The sequence below is a fragment of the Lissotriton vulgaris genome, chromosome 10 (genome assembly GCF_964263255.1).
Source record: "Lissotriton vulgaris chromosome 10, aLisVul1.2, whole genome shotgun sequence".
Classification (NCBI taxonomy): domain Eukaryota; kingdom Metazoa; phylum Chordata; class Amphibia; order Caudata; family Salamandridae; genus Lissotriton; species Lissotriton vulgaris.
Window position 1 is genome coordinate 408,023,641 of NC_141698.1, and position 10,089 is coordinate 408,033,729.

General features: G+C 39.5%; 1 pseudogene; it reads left to right on the forward strand.

The window, feature by feature from the left end:
- The first annotated feature begins 324 nt into the window (after positions 1–324).
- Positions 325–870, forward strand: LOC147685307 (heat shock 70 kDa protein 13 pseudogene; annotated as a pseudogene).
- The last annotated feature ends 9,219 nt before the right edge of the window (positions 871–10,089 follow it).

Genomic DNA, 10,089 nt, shown 5'->3' on the forward strand with positions numbered 1-10,089 from the left:
AAATGAAAAAGGTATCACCTGTTTAGTCCTTCCAGTCCTCCTGTGTAGAGGAGATGTTTCCAAGCGTTGAAGACACCAAAACATCAACAAAGACACAACACAGACAGACAAAGAGATCAAGATAACAATACTTTCATTAGTTAAGTTATCATGCAGGGGATTATGATTCCGCTCTGCCCACCTCAAAAGTGGTGGGAAAACCTCTAGCTCACCTTGAATGAAAGAGGAACGTGCATCTCCTCACCTGGCTACAGCTCAGGAATATGGGGCACCGCTCTGTATGTTAAAAAAGATATATGCAAGAGTGTGATAGTACGAGTCACCATGGCAGGGGTAATGACCGTCCTGGGATCTGCAGCTTTGGCTCTTCTGTTTGCCGGATATTTTGCACAACAGTATTTACCGCTGCCTACACCAAGAGTGATTGGAATTGATCTTGGGACAACATATTGTTCTGTTGGGGTGTTCCAGCCTGGCACAGGTGAAGTGAAGGTCATACCCGTTGAAAGCGGCCATCATAGTATTCCAAGCATTGTGTCATTAACAGGAGACATAGCTGCAGGATATGATGCCCTGGATCTCGCAGCTGCTAATCCCCAGAACACCGTGTATGATGCAAAACGATTCATAGGCAAAGCCTTCACTCAGGATGAATTGAATCATGAAAGTAGCAGGTATCCGTTCAAGGATTTACATAAGAATGGAGCTGTTGAATTTTCTGTAACCACCAATGAAACCTTCACTGTAACTCCTGAGTATATTAGACCTCAATTCTTGCCAAAGTTAAAGAAGATGGCTGAGAGCAATCTCGACATTCCAGTTTCAAAGGCTGTCATTTCAGTATCAGCAGAGTTTGATGACAGTGCTTAATTTGTAAAATCAAAAAGTGCCGGTGCTAAAGATTCCTAAGAAGAACGGGGTCATTGCTATCAAAGGTCGAGGTGGTGAATACTAAGGCTGTGTTGTCTTTTTTTCTTTTCATGCCTCTCGCATTCACCACCAGATCTCCCTGCCATTTACCTCACACTTTCACATTCATTTTCCTCTTTTTTCTCCCTTTGTCACTATTTTTCTGTTTTTCTCTTCCTCCTTTTCCCTTTTTGTATTTTCTCTCTTACTTGGGATGAAATTATGTTAAGAAACAAATAAGTGCTAGTACCTAAAATAAGTGTTGGTGGGTCCTACCGGCAAAAACTGGCTTGAAATAAAGATTGTAATACTTTAAATGGGACAGAACTGGTAATTCGCTATAAAACTCTATATATTCAAGTGCGAAGAAGTACATTGCTCTACGTGGGAACAAACACTCCAAAACATAACTATTTTTAGTGGCACAGCACTGATAGCATCAATACAGCAACAAAGAGTATGTCACTCCCCAGAAGAGCAGCAACTCTTCTTTCTTGTACTTTTAGGGGGCCGTACATAAGCACCAGGTGTATGTTTTTATCCTCATCTGTTTTTAACCCACACCAGTGCTTATCCATGTATAAATTAGTAGCGTAAATCAGGTGTCAAGTGTGAGGATTGCTGATGATGGAGAGCATGAGAGAGAAAGGGAAATAGCAACTAAGTGAGATAGAACAGAAAAGAGAGGAACAGAATACGAGGCAGAGTGTGATAGAGATCAAATGAAGGAGAGAATTCGAAGGAGAGATTGCTCTGTTTTCTTAAGCTGCGTGAAATTACAAAACGTGCTGTAGCACCCACTATGTAAAAGCAAAATAACAACAATGCACTCTCTAATTTCATGCCCTGGAGGTACTAATTCAATACCTTACATTTGCATTCTTAGTATGCTAAGCTATATAGAAAAGTTATTGAAAAATAATGTTATTAACCATTCAGAGGCAATTTAAGTTGTGCCACGCAACATACAGTGGCCCATAGTAACATCGATACTATAGAACACAAAAGGTCTGGACTAGATATCCAGAGTTGTGTGTCTTAGCTGTCATGCACTTGGAGGTGTTAGGAATTACAAATACTCTGCAATGCAGGCCTGAATCTTGGCTCACGCTCTCACAGCGGTAACACTCACCGGGACTCGAGAGATGAGAACACTCTGCGCATAGTCAGAGAGGTAATTATATCATGAATGCCATATGTGATGTGAAGATGCGTGTAGACCTGGCCCTGATACGTAAGTGCCGGTGCTAAGCACCGAAAAGCACTGGCACAAATTAAGCACTGATTAATGAATGGTGTACAGTATAACCAGTGAGACGCTGAAACAAATAAAATATGCACAAAGAAACACTGGAACAAATATAATAAACATTAATATGTACTTATTATCATTATTTGCTGGATATGGCTCGGGATATGCGTGTGGAGGTCGATTATGTAGTGTGCCAGATTCCAGAAATTTCTGTCCGGTGGTGGGGGGTGGGCCAACATCTAAAACAATTCAGCTAGGGGGGCTCAACTTCCAAAAGTTTGAAGACCTCTGCTCTAAGGCCAAATCACAGTCGCTCTTGCTTAGTGATCCAGGAGGGGTGTAGAAGCTACTGAACACAGAGGCAGTCACCTCTTTCCAGGCTCTACATAATTCTGTGCGTGGTTGCAAATGAGCAGATGGCTTTAGCAGAGTCCAAAAAAAACGTAGAGCTAATTGGTCTGTCCAAACTACCTCTATAGGGGGATCGACTTTTAGGTCTGCCATGTTAGAAAAAATTGTATCTAACACATGGCCTGCCTGGTGGGTTGGACTGGTTACTCTGGAGAAAAGCTCCAAAGATTCCATGGCTGCAAGCAAGCTTGCAGACTCCTTGTTAGAATGAACGTCCAGATGGTGGTTAAAATCCCCTATTACTAAGAACTTAGTTGCCTGCAGTATAAAAGGGGCCAATCTTTCTAAAAGAGATATACCAAATTCTCCTTTATTACGTGCTGGCGGATGGTAGACTAACGCCCCTGTCAATTCAGTGAGGTTTCCTTGCTGCACTCTAAAAATCATTAACTCTAAACAGGGAGAGAAGACCGTGTCCAAGATCGTAACGTGGTATGGAGGGTGTATTGCAATAGCCAGACAACAGAATAGTCTGCCAGAAATGCAGTTTTAATTTAATCTGCCAATTTGATTTGGCAATATAACCCCCCTTGCCAAGCCTTAAAGGGTCCTTTTATTGCATATAAGTCCGTCCTAAGGTAGGCCCTAAGTAGCCCATAGGGCATGGTGCGTTGTAGTTATGAAGTTGGGCATGACCCTTTAAGTTTTACATTTCTGATAGTGAAAAAAAATTACATTTGCTTTTCACTATTGTGGGGCCTTTCTCTCCCTTAGAATAACATTATGTTGCTCTATTACATTTATTAAGTGCTACCTTTTGATTTGTATCAGGTAATAGGTAAACATTTCATGTTTGGTGTTTGAGAAATTGTAATGAAAACTGCTCTTTAATGGTAAAGTCAGATTTTAAGTTGCGATTTTGAAAATGACACTTATAGAATGTTGGAATTTTCCTGCCCTAGCTATTTGTGCCTACAGCCTGCTCCTGGCTCACATGACTGGGTGCAGATGGCAATTAGACTTTGTTTATGATTCCCAGACAGCCACACACCCAAGGGATTAGGTGTGCTTGGATTGGCCAGCAACAGGCAAGATCGGGGCAGAGTTGGGCACAGCCCCATGTTCAACTGAACGGAGATGTGCCCTGCCATCACAAAAAGGAATTGTCACCCCTTCATTGTTCATACTGCCATCTTGAAGCAAGCTCATGGGTGGCACACCATATGCCCCCCTGTATGCACCATGGCCCTGAGTCAACAGGGGGCCCTGAGGGCCCCTCCTTTGTTTCCTCACCACCATGCATTTTAATGGCGGGCCCATCGCCATGAAACTGTGTGAGTGAGGAAAATCGTAATATGCTTGACGGTGCTGCAGCGGCACCACCAAGCATATTGTGGCCTCAAGACTGCTGCACCACCACCGGGGATAGTAGTTCCCTGCTGGTTGTAGCAGTCTCACAAGTGTCTGATGTCCGTAGTCGTAATACGGTGGTTGGACCACTGGTGAAGTGGTCCCTGACTGCTAGCGAACCTCCACCACTGGTTTCGCAGTTCCATGGACCACCAAACTTGTAGTAAGGCCCTACGTTTTTGATGGACTTACTAGCACAGGCTGGAGAACATTTAAAACTGTTTTGACCTTTATAGCATAGACATGGATTCTCTGAGAATAGATGCCCAGTTACTCTTGTATGGGTATTTATTTTTTGGGCATTTCTCTTCCAAAAACCCTACTTGCCCCTCCCTAAACGAACTACAGAAGTATCGAAGCAAGAATATCAAAGTCAAAAATATGAACATCCTATCTACATTATGGTACACACAAAAATATTGAGAAAAAAATATTGATGTCAAAAATATCGTTGTTAAAAGTATCATTTTTTATTTAAGTTAAAAAAAAAACGTAAAATAAAGTAAATAATACATATATTTAAAATAAACATAGTTAAAAATATTGTAAAATGTCTAAAAATTATAAGTAACATATATATAATGTAAAAATAAATTAAACATACATATGATATAATATATATATATATACATACATACATATATATATATATATATATATATATATATATATATATATATATATATATATATATATATATATATATATATATACTTTATTATTAATATGTTTTAATAATTATTATAATTACCTCTAAATTATAAATACATCTATACACATAGAACAATAATATAAATAAAAAATAAATAAATATATATATAACACATTAAAAAAACGAAAATTATTTTTTATCTTCTTAATAACAATTATATACTACATTAGCTTAAATAACACAAAAAATATTAGATAGCGGAGCAAATAAAATTACTATTCCAACTCCAAACAGTGCAACAGTAGGGAAAATGTTGGATAGCGTAGGGGTAAAAATTACTATTTCCACCCCAGTGAGTGCAACAGTAGGGAAGTGTTGGATAGGGTAAGGGTATAAATTACAATTCCCACTCCATTGAGTGCAACAGTAGGGAAAGTGTTGGATAGCGTAGCGGTTAAAATGACTGTTCTCACTCCAGTGAGTGCAACTGCAGGGAAAGTGTTGTATAGCGTAGGGGGTTAAAATTACTATTCCAATTCCAGTAAGTGTAACAGTGTGGAAAATGTAGGATAGCATAGGGGTTAAATAACATACTTATTAATTAAATAATTTTGTAAAATGGATACTATTTTAATAAATAATTAACAAAAGAAATTATAATAAATACCAACAACATTAAATTAATATTTACTTAAATAACATTAAATTACTTCCCACCTTAGTCCCCATAACACACACAACCCACTACAAATTAAAAATAACACAATTAATTTATTTATCAATTAATTAAAATTAATTACCAATGAAAAATTAACTAACAATAAATTGATAATTACCAATTAAGAAAAATTAATAACTGCTTAATTTTAATACATTACTTTCCACCCTATTCCCCTATAAACCTACAACCCGCTACACATAGCAAATAACACAATTAATGTAAATATCAATTAATCAATTAATCAACATAAATACCAATTAATAATACATTAACAATAAATTAATTAACAATAACAATAAATCAAAGATAATAATACAATAATTGTAACTAATATAATTATAAATTAACAAATTGATACAAATTAATCACTATTAATTAATAAGTTAATAATCAATAACAATACATAAAAACATATTAATTATTTAGTTATAATTAAATTACTCACCACCCTATTCCCCTATAAACCCACAACCCGCTTCACATAAAAAATAACATAATTAATGTAATTATCTTTTAATCAATTAATACAAATTAATTACTAATTAATAATTAATTAGAAACAAATAATTAACAATAACAATAAATAAAAAATAATAATACATGAATTAAAATTAACAATAAACTAATAAACTAATAACTAAAAACAATAAATAAAAACATATTCATTAATTACTTATAATGAAAGTACTTCCCACCCTGTTCCCCTATAAACCCACAACCCGCTCTGATACCAAAACTCAAAATTTACTTTAAAAAAATTGCTAATTTCTAAACATTTATCACATATATTTTAAAATAATAAAAATACATTACAAAAAATGTTAAACATACATATAAAATACATACTAAAAGACATACCACTAATATAAATATCAATATTATTAACAACAATATTTTTAATAGCAATATTATTTACTACGATATTACTTACTTCGATAAAAAAAAACAATATTACTCACCTTAAGGTCGATATTCTGGTCACCGATATTCTTGACATTGATATTCTTTCCCTACAATATTAAAAACTCGATATTAGTGTAGGTCGATATAAAAAAAATCGATATTTTGACTGCACACCTCCCTAAACACCTATTTTTACGTATTTTTAAATGTCCTGACCACTCACCGATCCTTCCCACATTAACTATAAAAATATAGACCTACACAGAGCCCGCCTTTGCTAACATAGCGCCCTGGACCTGGGCAGATAGAAATTTAGCACCCTTGCTGATGGTAGTGAATGAAATGAGGCCGCAGGGGGGGCTTTTTTGTTCACTGGTCAGTACCTGGATGAGCAGGGACTGGCCCCTGAACACAAACATCCACGGGACTCCCCCAGCTTACCAAAATCACAGATAGTTTGGCTGCCTCACGGAGATGAGGGTTTGGTGAAGGGAGGGAAAGGAAAGGGGGGTGTTAAAAACATTGCTCAACATATGAAGGACTAAAGCCACTTTAAACTAGCAAATCAGACTGAAAGCAAAAGGCAGGGATAAACAAGGCCAGAGCAAGATGAGAAGGCCACTGTTTTTAACTTAACCCTATTGACACAGCCCTGTGCGCCCAGGCCTGGGCCCAGCTCTCCCGTGCTAAATTCCAGCCCTGGACCTACTTGTGCGGAAATCTCGGCACAAGTGGTTGAGCTCTCCGTGTAGAAAATATGAGAAGCTGAGGTCTCTGGCTGTAGGTCTGTGAGTTCCATCTTGTAGTACATGACCAGTACTACTGTACTACTGTAGTACTACTACACATATTGCAATATACCGTTTGGGAATAGGTCCCAGTGATTTTTTGCTTAATTCTCCTGCGTTAAAATCTTAATGGAAATGAGATAATTTCTTCACACACATTAACATACAAAATTGTAATTGTTACCGTGTCCTCTGGAGGACAGTGGAGATTGTTTTTATTTATGTTGAAAGGCAGACAGCCAACCGTGGGAAAGCTTAATTCTGGCATACAATATAAACTATCGATCAGCAGTTCGAAATCAAAACACCTCTTCTACAACTCAAAACAAAGGTTTAAGCAATGAAAAACTCCAGCAAAGTTACTTGAGGTTTTGTTCGCATTTTGTTTTCAAGTTCTTTCTTAGGTCAAGGAGGTGCAGTAGGGCAAAGCCTTTTACATCAGAATATCGGATTTATATACCAGTTTAACTCCCAAGGACGAGGTACCAGTATGAATGTCACACAATAAAACTCAGGCATAATTGGCAAATGTCTGTTCACAAATGCCCTGGACGAGGTTTCAGGTCACCTTTGCAGCAGAGCAGCGATGGTGCGCAGGGATACTGTGGCTGCTCATTCTTTTTCGTTTGCTAACAGCAATAAGAAAGAAACTAAAATTCAAAGAACCTTCACTTTAAAATGTATTTTCCCAACAAGTTTGTGTGGATTACACATTGAGGCAACATAGCAAATTTAAGAAATCCTAAAAGATCAATTATAATATTGGCCTGTATTAATCCAGCCATCATTTTCAGGCAAACAGGAATTATAAAATATTGTCATGCTGTTGTAACCTTGGCCAGTGCCCAACATATGCGAGAAATATGTGGGCATAAAAGGTTCGGCATGATATTTAATGGGTAAAATGATACAGACCTGCAAGTAAAAATAACCTTAACGGCAGGGCAACTTGACAAGGAAAATGTAGGAAAACTCAAGTCTGGGGTCGCATGATTAATGGGGCTCACTGTCATGATTGTAGCAATTTACAAAAAGGTTCTGAAACTGGGATGGTGCAGTGAGCTAAAAAACGGTGTTGGATCTAGCCCTGATCTCTTGACTGGGTGAGAGCTTTCTGCTTAATTCAGAGACTCTGTCCCTCACCACCCCTTGTTGTAAATATTTTTGTCCACCCTAAGCGTGGAAGGGCATTCTCAGATGTGAGACCCTTGCTCATTGCACCATCAGGATTCAAGCAAACCGGGCCGAAGACGGCTGTAATGCCAGAAACCGGTCCCCGGGAGCTTGTTTCCTTCCCAGTGTAAGAATTGGCTTTTGTAGTTTGGTTTGCCCTGTTCCCATCATGCACTGGGACAGGAACAGACTAATTTGCATACAGCCAGGTTCTGAAACTGGGATGGTGCAGTGAGCTAAAAAACGGTGTTGGATCTAGCCCTGATCTCTTGACTGGGTGAGAGCTTTCTACTTAATTCAGAGACTCTGTCCCTCACCACCCCTTGTTGTAAATATTTTTGTCCACCCTAAGCGTGGAAGGGTATTCTCAGATGTGAGACCCTTGCTCATTGCACCATTAGGATTCAAGCAAACCGGGCCGAAGACGGCTGTAATGCCAGAAACCGGTCCCCGGGAGCTTGTTTCCTTCCCAGTGTAAGAATTGGCTTTTGCAGTTTGGTTTGCCCTGTTCCCATCATGCACTGGGACAGGAACAGACTAATTTGCATACAGCCAGGTTCTGAAACTGGGATGGTGCAGTGAGCTAAAAAACGGTGTTGGATCTAGCCCTGATCTCTTGACTGGGTGAGAGCTTTCTGCTTAATTCAGAGACTCTGTCCCTCACCACCCCTTGTTGTAAATATTTTTGTCCACCCTAAGCGTGGAAGGGTATTCTCAGATGTGAGACCCTTGCTCATTGCACCATCAGGATTCAAGCAAACCGGGCCGAAGACGGCTGTAATGCCAGAAACCGGTCCCCGGGAGCTTGTTTCCTTCCCAGTGTAAGAATTGGCTTTTGTAGTTTGGTTTGCCCTGTTCCCATCATGCACTGGGACAGGAACAGACTAATTTGCATACAGCCAGGTTCTGAAACTGGGATGGTGCAGTGAGCTAAAAAACGGTGTTGGATCTAGCCCTGATCTCTTGACTGGGTGAGAGCTTTCTGCTTAATTCAGAGACTCTGTCCCTCACCACCCCTTGTTGTAAATATTTTTGTCCACCCTAAGCGTGGAAGGGTATTCTCAGATGTGAGACCCTTGCTCATTGCACCATCAGGATTCAAGCAAACCGGGCCGAAGACGGCTGTAATGCCAGAAACCGGTCCCCGGGAGCTTGTTTCCTTCCCAGTGTAAGAATTGGCTTTTGTAGTTTGGTTTGCCCTGTTCCCATCATGCACTGGGACAGGAACAGACTAATTTGCATACAGCCAGGTTCTGAAACTGGGATGGTGCAGTGAGCTAAAAAACGGTGTTGGATCTAGCCCTGATCTCTTGACTGGGTGAGAGCTTTCTGCTTAATTCAGAGACTCTGTCCCTCACCACCCCTTGTTGTAAATATGATTGTAGCAATAGCACACCCATCATAGGTGCCTCAAGCACAGATCAGAGCCTCATGCTCCATTACCAAATAAAATAACGGGGATTTATTTATGAGAGGCGTGTGCCACCGTTGCGTCACTATTTTTGAGGTATCAGTGGCACAGACAGTGCTCCATATTTAGAAATAGACGCATGTGACCAAATGCTTCATTTTGGTAGACCAGTGTCGGAAAATACCATGCCATGGCTCCAGTCACCAACTACCAGGCCCACCAACATCCCTCCGCAGGTCAAGCTGATGGCTTTCCTCCACTGCTGGCGTCTGGTTCATTCCAGATCATAACAGCCAGAGTGGCAGGAATATCACAGTCCTCTTTTTCTGCCTTCCTACCCTCTGTCCTGGATGCCTTCATCTAACTAACACCCCAATGCCTCCTCTTTCTCAAGACACACCAACGGCAGCTGGACAACACGCAAGGTTTCTACACCATTGCTAGATATCCACATGTGCTAGGTGGTATAGATTGCACATGTGTGCAACTGGTACCCCCAGCAGCAACATCACACCTGTG